Here is a 24,951-nt window from a genome sequence, read left to right as displayed (position 1 = left end):
ATTCTACATTTTTCTGTAAAGCCTCTCCCTCCTATAAACTCAAAATTTTGTATTTGATCCATTTTTTTGCTACTTTACATTGTGTACTGTCTTTGCGCCATCTACTGTTTTTCATTCTTTCACTGATCTCCATAAATTAACTTCTAAAATGGTTTTGTCTATTCTTTATTATCCTTTTAATATTTTATTATTTTCTTCCATCAAATTATGTTATTGATTTGACTTTATGCTCTTTTTAGGGTAGATTTTAATTTCATATTTGTGTTTTTTGTTTCAATGTGGTCACATGTTAACTTGTTATTATTGACAGACCGTCAAATTCTGTATGTCAACTTGTACTCCTTCTCAGATAGATATGATGGCCCTAAATAAATCATTCAGTTATGGAAGGCTTATTCATCCATGTCTTGAATAAATGAGTAATGTGTTCATTGGTGTTAATTTCAGAGACATTTATGTGGTGAAAGAAGCCACCTGGTTCCCACTTCTTCTCCAAAGACACCCAAGTGTTATATCAATATAAACTCTACAAAAGTCTTCATATGCACTCAAATGCTGGACACCAACCAAGTCAAAAATGAGATTTTGCAGTATCACAGCATAGGCATTTGCATGGTGCTAGGGAAATGCTCTTTCCCTAAAGGGTCCAAGTGAAGAGCAGGAAAGAATTTAGAATTTATATTCATCAGTAAGAAAAATTATCCTTTGACTTTTTTTTTAAACCAGAGTTTAGAATAAGAACATTTTTACTTTTTTAAATACGCTTTATTGTTTATGCTATTACAGTTGTCCCAATTTCTTTTCCCTTTGTTCCCCTCCACCCAGTGACCTCCCTCCCTCCAGTAGCCCCTTCCTTATATGCCCATTGGTTGTGCATATAGTACTTCTCAACATCTTCCTATCTACTCCACTCCCTCCTACTATGCTTCTTAATTTCCTGTACTATCTCCCTCCCTTTCCCTTTTCCCCCTCCCCACTGACCTCCCCCCAAAATGTTCCCCATACCTATAATTCTTTTCCTACTCTCATTGCCTACTTACTCTGCCTTTGTTTCAATTCCTTAGCCTCTGTTCTTAGTTGTTGTGATACAGGTTTCATTTTAATGTTCATAGTTTTGATCCTTCTTCTCCTAAACAAGTCCCTTTAACATTTCATAGAACAGTGGTTTGGATCTGATGAACTCCTTCAGCTTTACTTTGTCCTGGAAGCACTTTCTCTGCTTTTTATTACTTTGAATATTTCTTGCCTGCAGAGTTTCGTTTGAGAAATCAGCTGAAAGTCTTATTGGGACTACTTTGCATGTAATTCTCTTCTTCTTTCTTGCTGCTTTTAAGATTCTCTCTTTCTCCTTAATTTTTGACATTTTGATTATAATGTGTCTTGGTGTGGTTCTCCCTGGGTCCAGTTTTTTTGGAACTCTCTGTGCTTCCTGGACCTGTAAGTATATTTTCCTTCCCCAAGTTAGGGAAGTTCCGCTTCATTATTGTTTCACATAATTTTTCAATTTCTAGTTCTCCTTCTTCACCTTCTGGCAGCCCTATGATTAGGATGTTGGCCCGCTTATAGCTGGCTGATAAGTTTCTGAGCCTCTCCTCATATTCCTCACTTTTTGTTTCCTCTTTCTGCACTGGTTGACTGTTTGTTCCCTCCCTATGTTCTGATTTGTTGATTTGACCCCTGACTTTCCCTTCCTCACCACAATGTGGTGAAATAGGTTGCCCTGTACTGACAAATACCTAAGGCTCCACCCCTTACAACATAACAGGAGCAACAGCTCTACTTAAAACACAGAGGCAAACAAACACAGGAGTTTGTCAAGATGAAGAGATAGAGAAGTATAGCCCAAAAGAGGGAACAGATCAAGGTTCCAGTGGGAGAACTAAGTGACAAGGAGATAGCCAACCTAACAGATGCAGAATTCAAAACACTGGTGATAAAGACGCTCACAGCCTTGACAGATATGCTTGAGTATGGCAGATGCATAAGAAAATAAGTGAAGGCTATGCTAAGTGAAACAAAGAAAAACCCACACAAAACCAATGGTGAAGGGAAGGAAACCAGGGTTCAAATCAATGATAGGGAACATAAGGAAGAAAAAAAGTCAACCAGTACAGAATGAGGAAATAATAATTGAAAAGAATGAGTAAAGGCTTAGGAACCTCTGGGACAACTTTAAATGTGCCAACATCCGAATCATAGGGGTGCCAGGAGGAGAAGAGGAAGAGCAAGAAATTGAAAACTTATGTGATAAAATAATGAAGGAAAACTTCCCAAATCTGGTGAAGGAAATTGACGTACAAGTCCAGGAAGTACAGAGAATCCCAAACAAGCTAGACCCAATGAGGACCACACCAAGACATATCATAATTAAAATAGGTAAAAGATAAAGAGAGAATCTTAAAAGCAGCAAAAGTGGAGAGTTACCTACAAATTGGTGCCTATAAGACCATAAGCTGATTTCTCAAAAGAAACTTTGCAGACATGAAGGGATTGGAAAGAAGTATTAAATGTGATGAAAAGCAAGGACCTACACCCAAGATTACTCTATCCAGCAAAGCTATCACTTAGAATGGAAGGGCAGATGAAGTGCTTCCCAGGCAAGGTAAAGCTAAAAGAGTTCATCATCACCAAGCCATTAATATACGAAATGTTAAAGGGACTTATTTAAGAAAAAGAAGTTCAAAACTATGAACATTAAAATGACAACAAACGCACAACTATCAACAACTGAATCTAAAAAATAAACACAAAATCCAACTAAGCAAACAAACCAGAATAGGAACAGAATCATAGGTATAGGAATCATTTGGAGGGTTATAAGCTGGGAAGGGGGAGGGGGAGAAATGAGGAAATGGTGCAGGGATTAAGAAGCATAATTAGTTGGTACAAAATAGACAGGGGGAAGTAAAGAATAATATACGAAAGGGTGAAGCCAAACAACTTATATGCATGACCCAAGAACATGATCTAAGAGGGGTGGGATTGCTGTGCGAAGGGGAGTATTGGGAAGAGGGAAGCAAAGGGGAAAAATTAGGACTACTGTGACATCATAATCAATACAATATTTTTAAAAAAAAAAGAATTACAGAAACTAAGCTATTATACATTTAGGTATCAGTCTATTTGAAGAACCTCAACCTGAAAAAGAAACTATTAAAAAATGGCTTTGTACATTTTTTAATCGCCACTTTCAACTCCGACTTGTCAAATCATCCTTTCCATCCTTTAGTGTCGTTTTGGGCAGATTTGACATCTCTTAGGTCACTTTTAGTTAATAAAATGCATCAAAAATAATAATATTATTATTATTAATAATAAATAAAAATAAAAATAATATAAGGTTCCTAGGTACAGATATTAAGTTGATGTTACACATATGGGTCTAGAGTTTAAGAGAAAATGAAAATGAAGATACAGATGATGAGGTCAACAGAGTATTAACACCTGAAAAAGAGCCCTAGGTACCTGGAATATAAGAGTGGAAAGAAAGATCAGGTTCTTACTCTGGTGAAGCTTACATATCAAACAGCAATAATCAAATAGACAAGTGCATAAGTAATGTAATTCCTGACTGTTATAAAATAGGCCAAGAATAGACTTGTAAAAGATGCTAAAGTTAAGAGTTGAATAATCAGAAAAAATATATGCAAGGAACAAAAAGGAGAAGTAGATCTAAGTAACTGAGGCAAAATCAAGAGCTAAAGACATCAGAGTGTCGAGGAGGAGAAGTATTCAAAAGGACCAATGCTAAAAGCATTGAACAATCAGTACATCTTGATTTTGTTCAAGGGTCTATGACTCTGCCTTTGCAATCAGAGCTGCCAGAGTGAGCATATGGGATGCTGGCATTACCATTCTGATTAATTTTAAAATAAATCTCACCATATTTCTGATCTTTCAGTCCCAAGATGTTCCCATGAATAACACTCTGAGTCATTCTAAAAAGATTAAAAATCATAGCTTTCCCTGGCTGCTGTGACTCAATGGATTGAGTGTCGGCCTGCAAGCCAAGTGTTGCTAGTTCGATTCCCAGTCAAGGCACATAACTAGGTTGCACATCAGGTCCCCAGTTGGGGGCGCGAGCTGGAGGCAACCACACAGTAATGTTTCTCTCCCCCTCTTTTTCCTTTCCCTTCTCTCTAAAAATAAATAAGCAAACAAACAAATTAATTAATTAATTTTTTTAAAGTAGGATTTTTTAAAAAGTCATTGTTTTGTGGTCCAAGTTAACTACAGATATGTCATTTCTTAGGCAAGGGAATTCTTGCTCCCTTGAGCCATGTTGAAGAAAATGGATGTATTCCAATGTTCTCTATTTGAATTAAAAAAAACATTTTCAGTCACATTACTTGAGTATTATTTTCTTTGTAACCATTTATTTTCTGGAAAATATCAGTTTCTGTACATTTGCAATAATCTTAAAAGTATACTAGATTCTTTTCTGTTCCTTGAACTAGGAGTAGAAATTCACAATATCAAATTATTTTCCTTTACAATGCAGTCATTCGTCTTAGATGTTGAATGTCGTACCTTGAAAATTCTTTGAGATATATGATTTTGTGCTTCAAGTTTATTCATTATTCAGCTGCTTTCTATGTTGCTTAGAATAAAATCAGTGTGAAAAGTTTTCATCTTGAATGCACTTTGGATGTAGTAATTATATTTTAAATTCTGTCAGGTTTTACTGATACTGTTAATGCATTTAAGTGTGCATTAAAACCCAATTATTTCCATTCACATCTGCTTTACAGGCAAGAATTATAGTGTCCATATAGCTATTATCTGAATTATCTATAAGCCAGGCAGAAGCTTTTCTGTGGCATTCATTTTTAAGAGATGGAAGAAGAGAACAAATTTCATAGTGGACAGTTCGTTCGGCAGCCGTCCGTCTTGAGAGACGATGGTGTAGCTTCTTAAGCGTCTATCTGCACCGCCAAAAATGGTTGTGCAGTCTGACTCGGGAGTGACACGGTATCTGTCTCCTCCTGTGTTGAATCGACATCTTGCGATGACGCTGGAGTGTCCTCTCCAGTGAAGCTGAAGCTACAGAGCCTGGGCAGGGTGATATGGAGGGTCTGCTGTTGCCCATGCAGCAGACCCCCCCCCTCTCTTCACAGCTGAAGGGTCCAAGGGAAAGACGGAGTCAATACAGCTTGGCTTCAGGTGCGCCGCAGGAGTTGCCGGTGTTGACTACAATGTCAAACCTCCTTAGGGACTCTGGCTCCGGATTTTCTGTCAGGCTTTACTCCCTTAGCCTTTCCCCTGAAGAGGTATGCCGCAAGGCAGCGGAGGTTTTTTGGAGTCAGAGTTTTCCTTCTCTGATGTGCCCTGACTGGAAGATCGAACCAGCGACACTTAGCTCGCAGGCCGATGCTCAATCCACTGAGCCAAACCAGCCAGGGTATAGTGGACAGTACTGCTTTGAAAACATGATTATTAATCTTTTTCTAAGGAAAGTGCAATAGACAAAGAAATTAGTTCTGCAGGAGGAGCACCTAAGCATTTTTTTTTATTTGTTTCATGGTGTGAGATTAAAAATAAAATACATAAAGTTACAGCCAAAATTCACTTTTACTAGAAAATTTTGGCTATGAAGCATAGAAAATACATAGCAAACCTTTTTTCTTTTCCACTTGAGTGAGCACCAGCTCTTTGCCTTGTCAATCAAGACAAGGAAAAGAATGGCCTTTTTATAGGTTTGTGCCAGTTTGAACCAGGGAATAACCACATCATTATAAACAGTCCTATAGTGATGAAAAAAGTAAGTGTGGGAGAGAATTTTGTAATACCACTTTAAATTTTTTCTTATTAAAAAAAAATCACTAATTTACACAGGTAACTATTACCCAGCAAAACTCCCACCCAGGAAAGGGCCCCAGCCATTCACACTTTCTCACGCTAGTCATGCTTGTTCTTAAACTATCTTGGAAAATTAATTTTTTCTTCAAAAATCACTCATTTTATGAAAGAGAAAGCTTTATGATCTGATAAAATAAAATGATATTGTTTAGTATTTTTTCAGGGACATAAGAATATTCAAATTATATGAAAGCATGGGAAACAATCTCATCCAAAATCTCTGAGGATATTTGAGAAACTTTCTATAATGGGGCAAAGTAACACTGTATTTCATTCATGCTGAGGCATTGGCCCTAATCTTCAAAACCAGTCCTACTGAGATGCTGAAACTCCATGGGAGACTACCTATGATGGTTTACCTGAGCTTAAGGTTTGCTCTGGGAACTTCCAGCACAAAGCGTGCAACTGAATTTTAGAAAGTCCTTCCCCAGTGTGTGGAAATGTGCAGGTGCCAGAAACAGCGTTTTTGCCAGTAGTCTATAGTGGGACGCAGCCTGAATCCCATGCCCCAGGCCCTGTTAGGCCAGGGTGATAGATTCTAGGATCAGATGCTAGCTGAGTGTGAAAGGAGGCTGGGGTTAGGGAGAGAGAGAGGGAGAGCAAACAAACGAGCTTGTGAGTTTTTTCATATCATCAATTCCTTCTCAATTAAACCAATGAACAATATAACATTCTTAAACCTAGTTAACCTATTGTACTCTATCTCTTTCTCCTGACTCCACTTTGGGAAACAGTGAGAGAGGTTCAGTAAAGAGGTTAAGTAGAAAAAAAAATCATTGAGATTTCCCAAGAGACTAATATTCATTTTTCATAAGAACCTTACAATTGGGCTTATCTTTGGTTTCACTGGACATGTGATTTAAGAGTAGACAAAGTTTCACATATAGCACATAACAGAATAAAATACATTAAAGTTTTTTCTTTCATAAATGGCTTTAATTACTTATATTTACAGTCATCTTCTTTTCATATTTGAAAATCAAGATCTCAGGGGGTTTTTTCTGTCAAAAAAATCTATCAGAGCATCCTTCACTGTGAAATATGGAACTTAGAAATTTAAAAACTGGAATAAACATCTTATTCAATGTTTGCTATAGGTTTGGGGAAGGACAAAATTTCATGGAATCTCTTTTATTCCTCATTGAATGTAATGGACCCGTTATTTCAAAATAATTTATTTATAACTACACACTTTGGTTTTAATTATTTAACACTTTGAACCTTTTCAACTGCTTTTATTCTATCTATATACCATATATTTAGATTTTTTCTTTTCTGTCATTCCACAGGAGAAGAAAACAAATAAAACATAAGATCATTCTATTGTAGATAGAACTCTTGTGTGGAGATCACAGGACCAGCCATTTCAGCATTCTAAGCAACTATCATTTTACTTTCTAGATTACAATTGTTGCAAGAGTAGCAAAAAATCTTTTCCAAAACACAGACTGAAACTGGGGACAATAGTGAGCCCCTGCTATAGAATACAGCACAGTCAGCAATTTGTCTTGGAGAGATTTGACAAAGTCAAAGCTTACTCTAAAGAAATAATACCCAATTTTCTTCTATTTTAACCTAGCACCAAACAAGATGCAATTTTTAAAACTTCATAAAACAGTACCATACTAAATGCTTTGAGTTGATTTCTGGTTGTATTTAATGTTGATTTATTTAATTGTTGCAAAAAATATAAATAAAATGGCCATAAGGATTGCATTAACCTTTGAATTTATGAAAGTTTAATTACGGTCTATAGTAAAAAATAAAAGGACAGTTTTTGTGTTAGATACAAAAATCTCAGTTTCTCCTTAGCCATTGCAGGGAGATCTTTAATGAGCAAAAGACAATTTCAGTATTAGGAGATATTGTGGGTTAATTGATTTAGTGATTTTGTTACCCACTCACCTTGAAAGAAAAAAGTTACTTTTTAAAAATTATAATCCTTTACCAAGCTGCCCTCAACCTTTGTGAGATATTTCCAGGTTTGAGCTTTTATATTTTAAAGTACTGCTCTGCATATTATACCTAACAAATCTATTATTCATACCCAGTATATCCCACTTCTTCACATTTCAAAGTTCAATACTGAAAATATTGGTCACCATATCTAAAAGTGCAAAATACTGTACATGGCAAAGCAACCTCCCAAACTTTGAGTATCGTATTTGGTATATTAAGGCAATAGTCAGAATTGTAATGACCATTCCCTCCAGGCAGAACATTTTTTGTAATTATTTCTTTGACCCCTCAATGTGTAAGGGTCCCACCAAGAAGCTGATGACATATACAACCTGAATTCTTTGAGGAACATTTTAAAACAATCTCTTTGGAAAGGTGAATGCAGGAAAGAAATCAACAAAGGATAATGTAGTACCTTGGAACAATTAAAGGAAAGTTGACATTATCCGTAAATAGGTTGTATTTAATGTTTATTTATTTAATTGATGCTAAATAGGAACAAAGGCTGTATTTACCAGAACATGAAAATTGAAAGATGTGTGTAGAGAGAGGGTGGCCTGACATGAACTGAGACCTTTGGCCATGAGACATAGCCAGCCCATGACAATAGGGAACTCGTGGAATAAATAAAATGGTCTCACTCTTTTCCCTTCCTCTAATACTTGCTTGTACCCTCTGTTGGCTGAACCAATCCAAAGTTCTGGTGCAGTATAGTAGAGAATAGATATGTAAGTGCATAAAGAAGATTCTTAGCATATATCCCAATTCTAAAAAATGCCACATTTCCTGTCATCTAGACTTAGACTATTGTTGTAGTACTTTGTGGTCGAGGGCACGCAAGTAATTCCAGCAGACAGAATGGGACAGACAGAGGGCTGCGGCACGCTCAGGCAGGTCAGCACTGAGCAGTGCAAGCATCTTCCTTTTATTGGATTTTGAAGATATGCTAATCTACAGAGAGGGTCCAGGAATGAGCTCACAGGCACATTCCAGGAATGATTGCAATGTACTTGAAACTTACAACAGAGGAAGCTTAAAGGATTAACTAAAGAGAACACTTCCTGATAAACAAGTCTATATATTCTCTATAGATTCAAAAACAGAAAAACAGAAATCCAATCATCTATTCTTTTAAGACTATGAAACGGATGCACTGTTCCTTAAACACTAACAGAAAGCAATCAAGGTTAAACACCATTTGTGCTTAGTTTTGTTTGATTTCCTTATCAACATCAGGAAAGATGGCGTACTCCGCAAGATTCTTTTTAAGTCACAGAATGTCTTTAAGATCCTGAGGCCTGAGCAGTCAGATTGTCGGCACCAGTGAGTCCAGCTCGCTGCTCGGATCATTGAACACCTGGACCGAGAGGCATGCAAACATACCTCAAATCAGAAGTCTTGATTTCCAGCATCAGACTATGGAAATAAAGTAAATATAACTAAATATTTTTCTTTTTGCCTCAGATGCAGAAATTCTTTGTTATATCCTGTGATGCATAATAAACATAATAATTTTCAGTCTCTTTCTCTTCCATTCTCACTCAGTCTGGCATACCCTTTATTTTTAGCCATTTTAGCTTTCAAATAATCTTATCTACCATTTTTCATGTTTACTAAGCACACTCTGAGGTTCAGATACTGGCCTATGTTTGTGGATGAAAACTGACATGACCCAGTCTCTGCCACTGCACTGTCTAGTAGACAAGTTGAATACATAGATAAAATGTTTCAGTATTATAAAATAAGAAAAATATGAACAAAAATTTATAGGCCTGCATCTGTCATATTTCAGAGTACAGAAATATCGAAGTCTATCTTCAAGACAATTGGTTTCTCTCTTTTTTTAAGTATATGCTATTGATTGTGCTATTACAGTTGTCCCAAGTTTTTCCCTTTTGCAACCCCCTTCCTCCGCAACGCTTTGCCTGGTAGCCCCTTCCTCTCCAGCAACCCAACACTCTTTGTTCATGTCCGTGCATATAAGTTCTTTGGCTTCTCCCTTTCCTATACTATTCTTAACATCCCCCTGTCTATTTTGTACCTACCAATTATGCTTCTTAATTTCAGTACATTTTCCCCGATTCTCCCCTTCCTCCTCCCAGCTGATAACCCTCCATATGATCTCCATATCTATGATTCTGTTCCTGTTCTAGTTATTTGTTTAGTTTGTTTTTGTGTTTGTTTTTTCAAATTCAGTTCTTGAGAGTTGTAAGTTTGTTGCCATTTTAATGTTCATAGTTTTGATCTTCTTTTTCTTAAATAAATCCCTTTAACATTTCACATAATAAGGGCTTTGTGATGATGAATGCCTTTAGCTTTACCTTGTTTGGGAAGCACTTTATCTGCCCTTCCATTCCAAATAACGACTTTGCTGAGTAGAATAATCTTGGTTGTAGGCCCTTGCTTTTCATTACTTTGAATACTTCTTGCCAGTCTCTTCTTGCCTATAGAGTTTCTTTTGGTAAATCAGCTGACAGTCTTATGGGGACTCCTTTGTAGGTAACTCTCTTCTTTATTCTTGCTACTTTTAAGATTCTCTCTATTTTTAACCTCTGGAATTTTAATTATGATGTGTCTTGGTGTGGTCCTCTTTGGGTCCAGCTTGTTTTGGACTCTCTGTGCTTCCTGGTCTTGTATGCTTATTTCCTTTGCCAAATTAGGAAAGTTTTCTTTCATTATTTTTTCAAATAAGTTTTCAATTTCTTGCTCTTTCTCTTCTCCTTCTGGCATCCCTATGATTAGGGTGTTGGCACTTTTGAAGATGTCCCAGAGTCTTCTTATTCTCTCCTCATTTTTTTGAATTCTTGTTTCTTCATTCTGTTCTGGTTGAATGTTTATTTCTTCTTTATGTTCCAAATCATTTATATGAACCCTGGTTCCCTTTCCTTCACTGTTGGTGTCTTGTGGATTTTTCTTGATTTCACTTAGTTAAGCCTTTCCTTGCTTCCCTGATGCTTCTGCTCTATTCAATGAATTTGCTGAGCATCCTTATGACCATTGTTTTGAACTCTGCATCTAATAGGTTGGATATCTCCTTTTCACTTAGTTCTTTTTCTGGAGTTTTGATCTGTTCTTTCATTTTGACCATACCTCTTTGTCTCCTCAATTTGGCAACCACCCTGTGTTTGTTTCTGTGTATTAGGTAGAGCTTCTTTGACTCCCTGTGTTGGCACACCTGTTAAGTTGTATGGAGTGGAGCCTTAGGTAATCACCAGGTGGGGCAACCCATTTCACTGCTTTATGGCTCTGTATGGGGGAGAGGAGTCAGAGAGGGGACAATGACACTGCCTGGCTACTGGAGGCTTGCTCACACTTGACCCATTTCCAGTCACTTTACCCCTTTCCCATATGCAACTGGCATCCTCAAGCTGTTGCTCTCATGGTGGTTCCCAGAGTGGGTGGGTTTGTGCATGTTCTAAGACTTTGCGGACCCTTTAAAAGTACACTTATAAAGACTGTACTGTAGCTCAGTGGATTGAGCGTCGGCCTGTGAGCCAAGTGTCGCTGGTTCGATTCCCAGTCAGGGCACATGACTAGGTTGCACGTCAGGTCCCCAGTCGGGGGCATAATTGAGAGGCAACCACACAGTGATGTTTCTCTCCCTCTCTTTCTCCTTTCCCTTCTCTCTAAAAATAAATAAACAAACAAACAAATAAATAATTTTTAAAAACAAAAACAATTGTCTTCGTCTAAAAAAAAGAAACAAACAAAAAAAACCTGACAGTTTCTTCCACCACCCCAACGCCCACTGGTTTTTACAGCCAGAATTTAAGAGGCTTTATTTTCCTGGTACTGGAATCCTGGGCTGCACAGTCTGGCATGGGGCTGGAGCTGTTTGATCTACCACACATGAACTTGGGACTGGTGGGATGGGTGGTCCCATGAGGATGCTGCTGCCACTGCCACCTCACTACTGCCACACTGCATCCTCTCTGCCCAAGCTCCCCATCTGCACCCCTCACCCTTATCTGGATGAATATAGCCTCTTTAAATCTTTGGTTGTAGGCCTTCTGTATGTTTGATTTCCTCACATTCTGGGTGTTTTTTGTTTTGAGGTTAGTTGTTATCTTTTTTATGATTGTACATAGAGGCAAAGCATGTCTACTTACTCCTCCATCTTCACTGGAAGTCTGCTTTTATATTTATTTAAATTGATAAAATGGCAAACTGATTATGATTAACCTTCTTCCATGAGTCTGCATGCCAAAACTCTAGGCTGGCCATGTAGATTAATCTAGTTAACTCCAGAAAGTTATCTTTTATTTGAGTTTGGTTAAGGTAAATTCACTCTGGAAAGGTAGATCTAAAGATAATGTGATAATATTTTGATACTTTAAGACTGGGGTTAGATCCTGGAGCAGGGTGATTTCCTTAAGATGTTTTAGATCATTTTCAAAAGCCTCTTAGGAGAAAGTGTGCAAATTATTTCCAAATAATTGCTCATACTCTCCTATATTGTAGTATATTAATTTCTTATTTAGGCTATAATACTAGCAGGATCCATGAAAGACACAGGGGGAATTATGAAATCACAGTGTGTGTGTGTGTGTGTGTGTGTGTGTGTGTGTGTGTGTGCGTGTCTAAGAGAAAATGAGAGGGGGAAGAGAATGAGGAGAGAGAGATTATTAGTACTGGAAATGTTATAGACTTAAATATTATGAAATTAATTACATAAATGATAAATGATAAATCAGAAATTAGTGTGTTTTGTAGCAATATGAGATTAAATTTATTCACAGATCAAAATCTAAAGTAAAACAAAGAGAACTGTAAGCAATGAAAGAATTTTGGTGGGAATCTCTGTACTCCAGGACTTAAAGAACAGTTCTACAAATGAAAACTCTCAGGACCATAAAGAATAACACACATACCTTAAACCTTCTCAGTTATCTATATGATCTAGGATTAGGTTTTGTTCCTGCTTCTATTTCTAATATTTTAATCAAGTCTGTACAACTTCGTTCCTCCAGGATTAAATTATTTCATCTATTGGGAAGATGGTGGAGGAGTGAGGAGAGGCTGCGGTTTCAGGCTCTGGAGACCCATCTGCAGTTTGGACTAATTGCAGACAGAACATCTCAGTGAGCAGCTGGACACTGGCAGGAGTCGAGCCAAGGCACTGCTGGATTAGAGAAAATCCATCTGGGAACAACCTGTTTAGTGAGGATAGCAGAGGAAAAGGGGACGAAACGGGATTCCTAACTGGGGCGGCTGCCTGAGCTGTGGCTGGAAGTACACAAAGGCTTTTTGGCGACCACAGACTACCCCGGAGAGGAGTCGGGAGGAGAGCGGATCTCTGCCCGCTGGCAGAGATGGGACTTGACCAAGTGGCATTGGCGCTGAAGGACAGGAGACAGCGTGCTGCCGGGCAAGTGAGAACATAATTCTCCTTTATATTTTTCTCTAGTGGACAGTGGAGAGGGGAGGAAAGTTTGGGGGTGGTAGGCCATTCTTGAGGAGTGCAGGCGCAGAGGCGCACTCATCCACTCCCCAACCCTACCCTTGGGTCGCGGGGGCATGCACAGGGAAGTGCTCTCACTCACTGGCCCAGGTGCGCGGGGCAGTGAGTCCAGGCGTCCCTCGGACACTCCCCAACGGACATAAGATCAGTGCCCCAATGGGCACAGGGAGGGTCCAATGAACACGCAGAGGACCGTGCGCAGATACCCCTAGACAGCTCCCGTGGGCACCGGGCCCCAGGCCGGAAAGCAGACCACTAGCTCAGGCTCTGTTCGTGCCCGCCCAGACGGGTGACGGAAGGCAGGAGGCGGCGGTGCAGGAACAGCGGGCGGCAGTGACTCAAAGACGCTCACTTCCACTGTGCACAAGTGTCCGGGACCCCGCCCTAAGAGGCAAGAGACCAACTCCCGGAGCTCGGCTCAGCGGGACTAATGGCATGCGCTCGTGAGCGCGAAAACACCTCAGCCCAGCGACAATAGGCGCCAATCCTGGGGCAAGCTATCAGCCGCCCTGCCCGTGCAGGGACTCGAGGGCAAGGACACCTCAGCTGGCTCCAGCGGGCAAGGGAGCGCACCGTGTTAGCAACCTCGGGTGCGCACCATTGCGGAAACCGCAGTCGCACACCAGTGCTGCAAGAAACAAGAACCTCTGAACCGCCACACTAGACCAGCTACAGACGCAGAAAAAGAAGGCGACACACCAAGGCTAAAACAGAGTAAAAACATCCCTTTTTTTTTTTTTTAATTTTTTTTCTCTCTTTTTTCTTTATTCTTTCCTTTCTTTCTTTATTCTTTTGTTTCTTCTCTTTTCTTAGGTTTTCTTTGGGGTTCTTTTTTTCCTCCCTTTCCAAAAAGAAAAAACAAACTTTATCTCTAACGGGTTGCATATAACCTCTCCTTCTCATCCTTTCTCTTTAATCATTTTTTATTTGTTTGTATGTCTAGTTTAGCCCCACTATCACCCTAAATAATAGAATATAATTACTATATAAACCCAATACAATACAATCCCACTTTCTTACTATATTATGCATTTTTCCATCCTTTTCTTCTATTGTTATTAACATACAATGTAAATATTACCTACTAGCTTGCACAGTCTCAACTATTATTAATCTATCACCCCCTCTATCAAAAATTATATTTTTCATCCCCCAAAACAACTCTTATCTATTCTTCTTATAGTATAAAAGCTCTAATGTCTTTACATTTATATTAATACGGGCTCGTTGGCTGACGATAGCGGAATAGAGAGTGGGGGATACTTTTTGAGGGTGTGTGTCTCCTGTCTGGGCTCTGTGTTTATGTTTTTAACAGCATATCCACAAAAGAACTCAAGACAAAGTGGACAGAGCGACTCTCAACCAACTAGCCAGAAGGAAGATCCTACCGAAGAACATCTGAAATATAACCAAACAGCATAAACAAACGACATAAAGGGTAACTCAAGAACATCAGGCTCAGGATATCAAAGAGACTGCACCACTGAAACTCCCAGATCTCCCATAAAGAATCTCACACCACAAAGGAGTGAAGTCAAAGCAGACCACCCCCCAAAAAACAAACAAACAAACAAATAAATAAATAAATAAATAAAAACGAAAAGACTCCAACATGGTAAGATGCAAAAATAACCCCTCAATGAAGAGAAAAGAGGAATCCTCAGAAAGAGAGATAGATGAAACAGACATAGCCCAAATGTCAGACATGGAATTCAAAACAATGCTGGTAAAGAAGCTCAATATACTCGACATCCTTAAAAACAACTATGACAACCTCCAAGGAAGTTACCAGCAGCTCCAAGAAAATTACAGGGAACTTGCAGAGAACTACACCAGCATAAAAAAAGACATAGAAACTGTTAACAAGAACCAGGAAGAACTGAAGAATTCAATCTCTGAACTGAAAAAAACAGTAGAATCAGTAAAAAGCAGACTAAATGAAGCAGAGGATCGGATTAGTGAGTTAGAAGATAATGTAGAGAAAAACTGCCAGACAATACAGCAAAATGAAAAAAGATTGAAAAAATATGAACAAGATGTCAGGGAATTACAGGATAGCATGAGAAGAAATAATATCAGGATCATCGGAATTAGAGAGGGAGAAGAAAAGGAGCATGGAATTGAAGAACTGATAGGAGAAATAGTGACAGAAAATTTTCCAAACCTGATGAGAGAAAAACTTATACAAGTTCAGGAAGCACAGAGAGTTCCAATAAAGAGGAACCCAAAAAACCCACTCCAAGGCACATCATAATTAAAATGGCAACATTCCAAGACAAAGAGAGAATCCTAAAAGCAGCAAGAGAAAAACAGCAAATAACATACAAGGGAGCTTTGATAAGGCTATCTACTGACTTCTCAACAGAAACATTACAAGCCAGAAGGGAATGGTCAAAAATATCTCAAGCAATGAAAAATAAAGGCCTACAACCAAGAATACTCTACCCAGGAAGGCTCTCATTCAAAATAGAAGGTGAAATAAGGAGTTTCTCAGACAAAGGAAGACTAAAAGAATACATCTCCACCAAACCAGCATTGCAAGAGATGCTAAAGGGAGTGTTCTAAGAAAAAAGAAGAAAAGAACAAGAGAGGAGAGGAACAGAGGTACAAAGGACAATGAATAAATACACGTCAATAATAACCTTAAATGTAAATGGATTAAATGCTCCAATTAAAAGACATAGGGTAACGGAATAGATAAGAAAACAGGACCCACATATTTGATGTCTACAAGAAACACACCTGAAAACAAAAGATTTACACAGACTGAAAGTAAAGGGATATATAAAAATATTGCAAGCAAACGGACCAGAAAAAAAAGCCATGGTAGCAGTCCTCATATCAGACAAAACAGATTTCAAAGCAAGGGCAATAAAAAGAGACAAAGAAGGACATTTCGTGATACATAAAAGAGCAATCCATCAAGAAGATATGACATTGATAAACACATATGCACCCAACATAGGAGCACCCAAATACATAAAGCAAATACTAGAAGACCACAAAAAGGATATCAACAACAACACACTCATAGTAGGGGACTTCAATACTCCATTATCAACAATAGACAGATCATCAAAGCAAAGAAACACCAAGGATATACAGGCATTGAACAACACACTAAACCACATGGATCTAACTGATATATATAGAACTTTCCACCCCAAAGAAGCAAAATATACATTCTTTTCAAAAGCACATAGGACATTTTCAAAGATAGACCACATGATAGGACACAAAACAAGCCTCAACAAATTCAAGAAAATTGAAATCATATCAAGCATCTTTTCAGATCACAATGCCTTAAAACTAGAAATCAACCTCAGAGAAAAAAATCAAAGACACCCAAACTCATGGAGATTGAATAACATGCTATTAAATAATGAATGGATTAACAATGACATCAAAGAAGAAATCAAGAAATTTCTAGAAACTAATGATAATGAGCACACAACATCCCAAAACCTGTGGGACACAGCAAAAGCAGTCCTGAGAGAGAAGTTCATAGCAATACAGGCATATCTGAAAGGGATAGAAGAATCTCAAATAAAAAACCTAACCATAAAGCTACAAGAACTAGAACAACAACAACAAACAAAGCCTAGGGCAAGAATAAGGAACGCAATCATCAAGATCACAGCAGAACTAAGTGACATAGAGACTAAGCAAACAATCCAAAAGATCAACAAAACTAGGAGTTGGTTCTTTGAAAAAATAAACAAAATTGACAAGCCTCTAGCCAGTCTAATCAAGAAAAAAAGAGAGAAGACCCAAATAAACAAAATCAGAAATGAAAGGAGAAATCACGACTGATACCACAGAAATACAAATGATAGTTAGAAATTACTACAGACAACTGTATGACGAGAAATTTGACAATCTAGAACAAGTGGACAAATTTCTAGAAACATACAACCTTCCAAAACTGAATCAAGAAGTGGAAAGTCTCAACAGACCAATAACAAAGAAGGAAATTGAAACAGTAATCCAAAATTTCCCTGCACACAAAAGTTCTGGACCAGATGGCTTCACAGGCGAATTCTGCAAGACATTCAGGGAAGAACTAACTCCTATCCTCCTCAAACTGTTCCAAAAAATCCAGGAAGAAGGGAAAATCCCAAACTCTTTCTATGAAGCCAGTATTACCTTAATCCCGAAACCAGGTCAAGACACAACAAAGAAAGAAAACTACAGGCCAATATCACTGATGAACATAGATGCTAAAATCCTCAATAAAATATTGGCAAACAGGATCCAGAAATACATCAAAAAGATCATACATCATGATCAAGTGGGCTTCATTCCAGGGATGCAAGGATGGTTTAATAATCGCAAATCAATAAATATAATATATCACCTAAACAAAATGAAAGACAAAAATCACATGATCATATCAATAGATGCAGAAAAAGCATTTGATAAAGTACAACACCCATTTATGATGAAAACACTCAACAAAATGGGAATAGAGGGAGCATACCTTAACATAATTAAGGCTATATATCAGAAGCCTGGGGCCAACATCATACTCAATGGACAAAAACTGAAAGCATTCCCCCTGAATTCAGGAACTAGACAAGGCTGTCCACTCTCTCCACTCCTTTTCAACATAGTGTTGGAAGGCCTAGCCACAGCAATCAGACAAGAAAAAGAAATAAAAGGCATCCAAATTGGGAAAGAGGAAGTAAAACTTTCATTATATGCAGATGACATGATAGTATACCTAGAAAATCCTATAAGCTCCTCTAAAAGACTACTCAAAATAATAAGTGAATTTGGCAAAATAGCAGGGTACAAAATAAATAGACAGAAATCTAAGGCATTTCTGTACACCAACAATAAAATAGCAGAGACAGAGACAAAAAAGAAAATGCCATATGCTATAGCAACATGAAAAATAAAGTACCTAGGAATAAACTTAACCAAAGAGATAAAAGACCTGTACTCTGAAAATTACATAAAATTGAAGAAAGAAATTAAGGAAGATACAAATAAATGGAAGCAAATACCATGTTCTTGGATGGGAAGAATCAATATCATCAAAATGGCCATACTACCCAAAGCAATTTACAGATTCAATGCAATCCCTATTAAAATACCAATGACATTTTTCACAGACCTAGAACAAAATCCATAAATTCATATGGAACCAAAAAAGACCCCGAATAGCAAAAACAATCTTGAGACAGAAGAACAGAGCAGGAGGAATCACGATACCAGATATCAAACAATACTACAAAACCACTGTAATCAAAACAGTCTGCTACTGGCATAAGAACAGACATATAGATCAGTGGAACAGAATAGAGAGTCCGGAAATAAACCCAGGCCTCTATGGCCAAGTAATCTTTGATAAAGGAGGAAGGAACATAAAATGGAGTGAGAAGAGCCTCTTTAACAAATGGTGCTGCGAGAACTGGATAGGGACCTGCAAAAAAATGAAACTAGACCACCAACTTACACCACACACGAGAATAAACTCAAGATGGATCAAAGACTTAAATGTAAGCCGTGACACCATAAAAGTCCTAGGGAAGACATAGGCAAGAAAATATCAGATATCTCATGTAACAATTTCTTCACGGATACATCTCCTAAGGCAGGAGAAATAAAGGAAAAAATAAATAAATGGGATTACATCAAACTAAAGAGTTTCTGCTCAGCAAAAGAAAACATCGGCAAGATGAAAAGGTAACCAACCATATGGGAAAAGATATTTGCCATTGACATCACAGACAGGGGACTGATTTCCAAAATATATAAAGAGCTTATACGACTCAACATCAAGAAAACAAACAACCCAATTTAAAAATGGGCAAAGGACCTGAACAAACACTTCTCTGAAGAGGACATACAGAAGGTCCATAGACACATGAAAAAATGCTCAACATCATTAGCCATCAGGGAGATGCAAATAAAAACCACAATGAGATACCATTTTACACCAGTCAGAATGGCCATCATCAACAAATCAACAAACAACAAGAGCTGGTGAGGATGTGGAGAAACGGGAACCCTACTGCACTGTTGGTGGGAATGCAGACTGGTGCAGCCGCTATGGAGAACAGTATGGAATTACCTCAAAAGATTAAAAATGGAACTGCCTTTTGAACCAGCGACTCCACTACTAGGATTATACCCGAAGAATCTTGAAACACCAATTCAAAAGAACTTATGCACCCCTATGTTCATTGCAGCACAGTTTACAACAGCTAAGTGCTGGAAACAACCTAAGTGCCCATCTGTAGATGAGTGGATCAAAAAACTGTGGTACATTTACACAATGGAATACTATGTAGCAGAGAGAAAGAAGGAACTCCTGCCATTTGCAACAACATGGATGGAACTAGAGAGAATTATGCTTAGTGAAATAAGCCAGGCAAAGAAAGAAAAATACCATATGATATCACTTAATACAGGAAACTAAAGAACAACACAAACAAAGGAACTAAATAGAACAAAGAGCAGAATAGCAGTCAATAGGGGGGAGGGGAGAGGGAGAGAAGGGGGATAAGTAAGGGAAGGGTTTACTCAAAGAACCTGTATAAATGACTCATGGACATGGACAACGGGGTGGGATATGATTGTGGGAGAGGGGGTGGGTTTGGTGGGGGAGAGACATTGGGGGAACAGGGGACAACTGTAATTGAAAAACCAAAACTAAAAAATAAAATAAGTAAAAAAAAGATAAAAATAAAAATAAATTATTTCATCTATAAGATAAATAGATTTTTATACTGTGTTTAGCAACAGCATTCTTTATTATCTTGTATAGAAGCTCACAATTAGGGACATTGCTTTTGTTTAGATGATGGTGCAGGAACAAATCTAGTCTTAACACCTCCACTCTCTTGTTCCTGCCCTCATGGCCTCTGACAGAAATCCAAAGAACACAGTGTGCAAATCATTGAACCAATTATATAAGAGGTTATTTTCAGCCCTGGCTGGTGTGGCTTAGTGGATTAAGTGCTGGCCTGCAAAACAAAAGTTCACCAGTTCAATTCCCAGTCAGGGTATATGCCTGGGTTGCAGGTCAGGTACCTAATTGGGGGTATGCAAGAGGCAATCACACATTACTGTTTCTCTCCCTTTCTTCCCCTCTCTCTAAAAATAAATAAAATCATTAGAAAATAAGAGATTTTATCAGATATAACATTCTTGGGATTAAAAGCAGAAAGAACTTAATTGAATATAAAGCCTGCCTCCAGTCCTGATTAGATAAAGAGACCCACCCTCTTCTTTATTTAAAAAAAAAAAAAGTATGTTGTGAGTCCTGTCAATTACCATCCACACCTGAGGAAGGGAAATGTCTGAACCTCCCACTTAAAAAGAACCAGCCATACTTAATTTGCTAAAGAGTCACAGATCACTTGCTCTGAGCAGGTGGGCTTCTGGTTAGATAGGTGCTCTTACAGTACTACAAAGGATGGATAATTTTTAATTTATTTGTCCGCACACATTTTTAACAGCTTGTAAATCTTAAGTGCTTCTGTTTATGCTTTTCATTGACATAGTCATAATATGTCAATTACTTGAATTAAAATACCAGAGACAGAAGTCTTATTTTAATTCTCTGTTTAAAACAGATAAGAACACATCACCACTTATTTTAGGCACAATTATTTTGTTGTTATTGTTGTTGTTGCCCTGAGCCTATCTTATTTGAATACTTTAAAAACTAACTTCAGCTTTCCACAGAGCAATGCCTTAATATAGGAATATGCCCAAAGTGCATATAGTATTTATATAAGACGTTAATTTCTAAAGTACACATTTTCAAGGATGTGGCACAGAGCTATAGCTATTCATGGAGCATAGCTGATATCCAAGACAGATGTGAATTCACACCAAATCATGACTATATACAGGAATTGCTAGAAACAGGTTCAATTAGTTATATCTTTCCAAATATTCCAAATTTTAATGTTTCAGGAAGCTGACTTTTTATTTAATTATGAATTAGTTTTGGTATGATAAAAGATAGCATATATTTTATCCTTTTTCAGTGATTTTAGATGACAGTGGTTATCCTTTGAAAAGCTACTTAATTACTTCTTTGTCTTATCCCCAGACTCCTGAAATAGAATCAGTATAAGTTAGAATGGAACTCAATGAGTGACTAGAATGATAATGAAGAATGCATTAGGCATCATTATAAATGGGATGTGGATAATTCGTGTTCAATCTAGTGGAGCCTCACCACACTGCCCTTCAGACATTTTAAGACTCTACAATATTTAACATGGCCATTAAATGCAGCTTATCTTTTAAAAGAAGCTGCAGAGGCTAATGCAGTTCACCAAACAGCTGAAGTAAATGACTAGGATGGTGTGCACTTTTGCAAATTTGGTACCAAATGGTAAAGTAGAGCTAAAATATTGGGGCAAGATGATTTTCATTTTCAAAGGAAGAAAAAATCTTTTTAACTACAATATTTGAGTAATTATTTCTATTACGGAAGTAAATTATGTATTATATTTTATCAGCACATAGTTGCTTTGGCAAGAAATATTAGGGAAAAAATTAATCTGGGCACAGGCATTTCTTTTCTCCAAGCAGAGGCTGAAATTTTGTTTCTGGATATGTCTAATGGTTGAGATTTGGAGGAGTTACTGTGTATAAGGTGTGGTTATTGACCTCCCTTTTTGAGACTTACATGGAACTTAGGTCTCAGTAGAGGGCAACTTTGCCTTCTCTGCCACCCACTCACCTTTTTGGAGGAGTGGTCAAGGAATATATTATTTTTTATTGATTTATTATATTTCTTGTAACATTTTTTGAATGTTATCAACTAGCCAGAGAAATTTATTAAGAAGTAATAAGGTGAAACACTGACAATGTTAGACTGACTCTTTGGAGTAATCTCTGACAGCTTTCAAAATTCCCCCATACAGGGTAGAGAAAATAACATTTCCAAAGTTTGGGGTTCTTTTATGTAACCATTTTGCTACCAGAGAACTAGGATGTTGTTTGGTGAAAAATGATTATGATATTTTGGATTGTGGAAAAAATATAACATGATTCATTATACACACACACACACACATATACATATATATATTCTGGAATCAAATATACATATGTTTGAGAGATATGTCTTTGAAATATATGTATTTGAGTTACATATATACTTACAAAATGAAAGCCAAATAACAACACTTAAAGATAGAGAAATGAAGTCTATTCTTTGATTCAGATTAGAGTCTTGAACTGATATCCTTGCCCACTAAATTGAATTCCAGTCCTGGCTCTTCTACTGATAATTATAATTTTTTTAAATAACTTATTTATTTATTTGTTTATTTTATTTATTTTACTTTATTTTTAGAGAGCGGGAAAAGGAGAAGAGAGGGAGAAAAACATCACTGTGTGGTTGCCTCTCACTCGCGCCCCCAACGGGGGACCTGACATGCAACCTAGTCATGTGCCCTGACTGGGAATCGAACCAGCAACACTTGTCTCACAGGCCGACGCTCAATCCACTGAGCCACAGCAGCCAGGGCTTGATAATTATGATTTTTTACCTAAGGAAAATTATCCAGTTTTCTTGCTCCAGTGCTTTTATCTACAATATGGGTGTGTGTGAAGAAATGGTGGTTGCTGACCTGTGGACCACAGGTTCCTGAGAATTGCAGAGTTATTTTTAAAAGGTCTCAATTACAGCCCTGACCAGGTAACTCGATTGGAGTGTTGCCTCATACACCAAAATATTGCCTGTTCAATTCCTGGTCAGGGCACGTCCTGGGTTGTTGCTTCAATCCCCTACCCTTCCCAGTTGGGGTGCATACAAGAGGCAACCAATTGCTCTCTCTCTCTCTCAAATCAATAAACATATCTTCAGGTGAAGATTAAAATAAATGTCTCAATTCCAAATAGGAATATCAAGTTTTATTTATAAAGTTGTTTAATGATTCACTCACTTAAGCAAAATACATTGAAGTGTATTTACTACAACAAAATTTTTCCAAAAGCATTTCTTAATATATAATAGCTACTTCTTATAATGTGAGTTCCCAATCAATTAAAACTACCCCCACCTGCATATCATATTTTTTGTTTGTTTTGATCTTAGGAAGGGGTTTTCATATTAGAACAGGTTGGTAATCACTTGAAGCAATCATCTTTTAAGTCACTTCCAATATAGTATTCTACAATTTCAGGATAATTTTATCATGTCTACTATGGCTTGATTCAAATAAAATTAAATATGGAATAGTCTTTGAGATTTAAAATGTGACCTTTTCTTGCTACTATAGGAATGGCCATGCTAGACAGTCCCTTGGTTTATTACATTTATAATGTTTGATGTAAAAAAGACAGTGAAGCTCATACCTAAAATATGGGAGAGCTGGTCAAGTATACATAGCGCAGCCCTTTGATTGTGTATAATTTGCGCCCAAGTGGACTGTGGCATGACTCTTTAATGCTGAATCTAACATTCATTCCCTTATTTAACCTTCTAATATTTAAATAGTAATTATCCTTTTTGAAGATTGATATCAAATTTCTTCTTTGACTCATGCTAACAAGAAAGGAAAAAATTTAATGACCTTCCTACTTCTAGTGGGCCTCAGCTCTATGGCATATATTTCTGAGGCATCATTCTAGAATACATGGAGTGTCACATGACTGAGTGCTCAGTCTCAGACATCTCCTGCAGAATTGCAAAATATCTAATTCTTCCCTTCCCTCAGAATTTTTTTCTGAACTAGTACTGAAAGAAATCTGTATGGAAAAATACTTATGTGGCACTTACTTGTTGGAATATCTGCACTCAAAATTAGTCCCCCCCTCATATGGATTTTTTATTTGGGTCACTGGAATCCTGGTACATTAATGACTCTGGAGCTAGAAGTTGATATGAAACAGCAAGGTGGTCTTCCTTTTCCACAATACTCTTGATGAAACAGAATTGACAATTTGCAGAAAGAATAAAAGCAAAGTATAGTGAGAAGGAGAAATGTAAAAATAGAAAAATGGTCTTCTGAAATCTTTTGTTTCCTTGATCCAGTAAATATCATTGCACTTTCTCCCTTTAAGTTTTATAAGTTATCTTTGTAGCTGTCAATGCATTCCTCCTCTGCCTTGTGCTTGCCTGAATGGATATCTGTTATTCATGATGGAAATGACTTAATTCACCAACCCAGATTCTCATATGCTTGAGGATGAGGCCATCCCAGCCCACTGGTGGTGTCTCCAGTACCGCCATTTTGCTTCTGATATTGGCATATGGTTCATTCTCTCCAAGCTCCCTGAGAAATGTTTCTACCTGTACACATAAGATCTTCTGCTTCTTTTCTATTCCAAAGAGTGAGATACTTTTCAATCTCTTATTGCTGTCATCCTCTCATATTGAAATGGGAAAAATAAGCTTCCTTTTCACATAATTAACAAGCTCTCAAAAGTTCTGCTATACTCTCAATTTCCTGTGGAGATTTTTATGTTCTGGACCTTTCATTCTAGACATTTTTTTTTTCTTATGGTGCCAGTATTCTCTCAAGACACTGAAGAATGGGTCACAGAAACTGTCTTGAGGGCCAACATGAGTAGCATGCATCATTTAGTTTCAAAACTGGCCCTCAGTTTCAGTCAGAATCTAGTGAGAGTGCATCAAATATATGTTTTTGTCTCTTAGGATAACTAACTTCCAATAAGGCCTCTTGATTGTTTAC

Source organism: Furipterus horrens, unplaced genomic scaffold (assembly GCF_987537825.1).
Source record: "Furipterus horrens unplaced genomic scaffold, mFurHor1.1.pri manual_scaffold_6, whole genome shotgun sequence".
In the NCBI taxonomy this organism is placed as follows: Eukaryota; Metazoa; Chordata; class Mammalia; order Chiroptera; family Furipteridae; genus Furipterus; species Furipterus horrens.
This window is presented reverse-complemented; position numbering follows the sequence as displayed.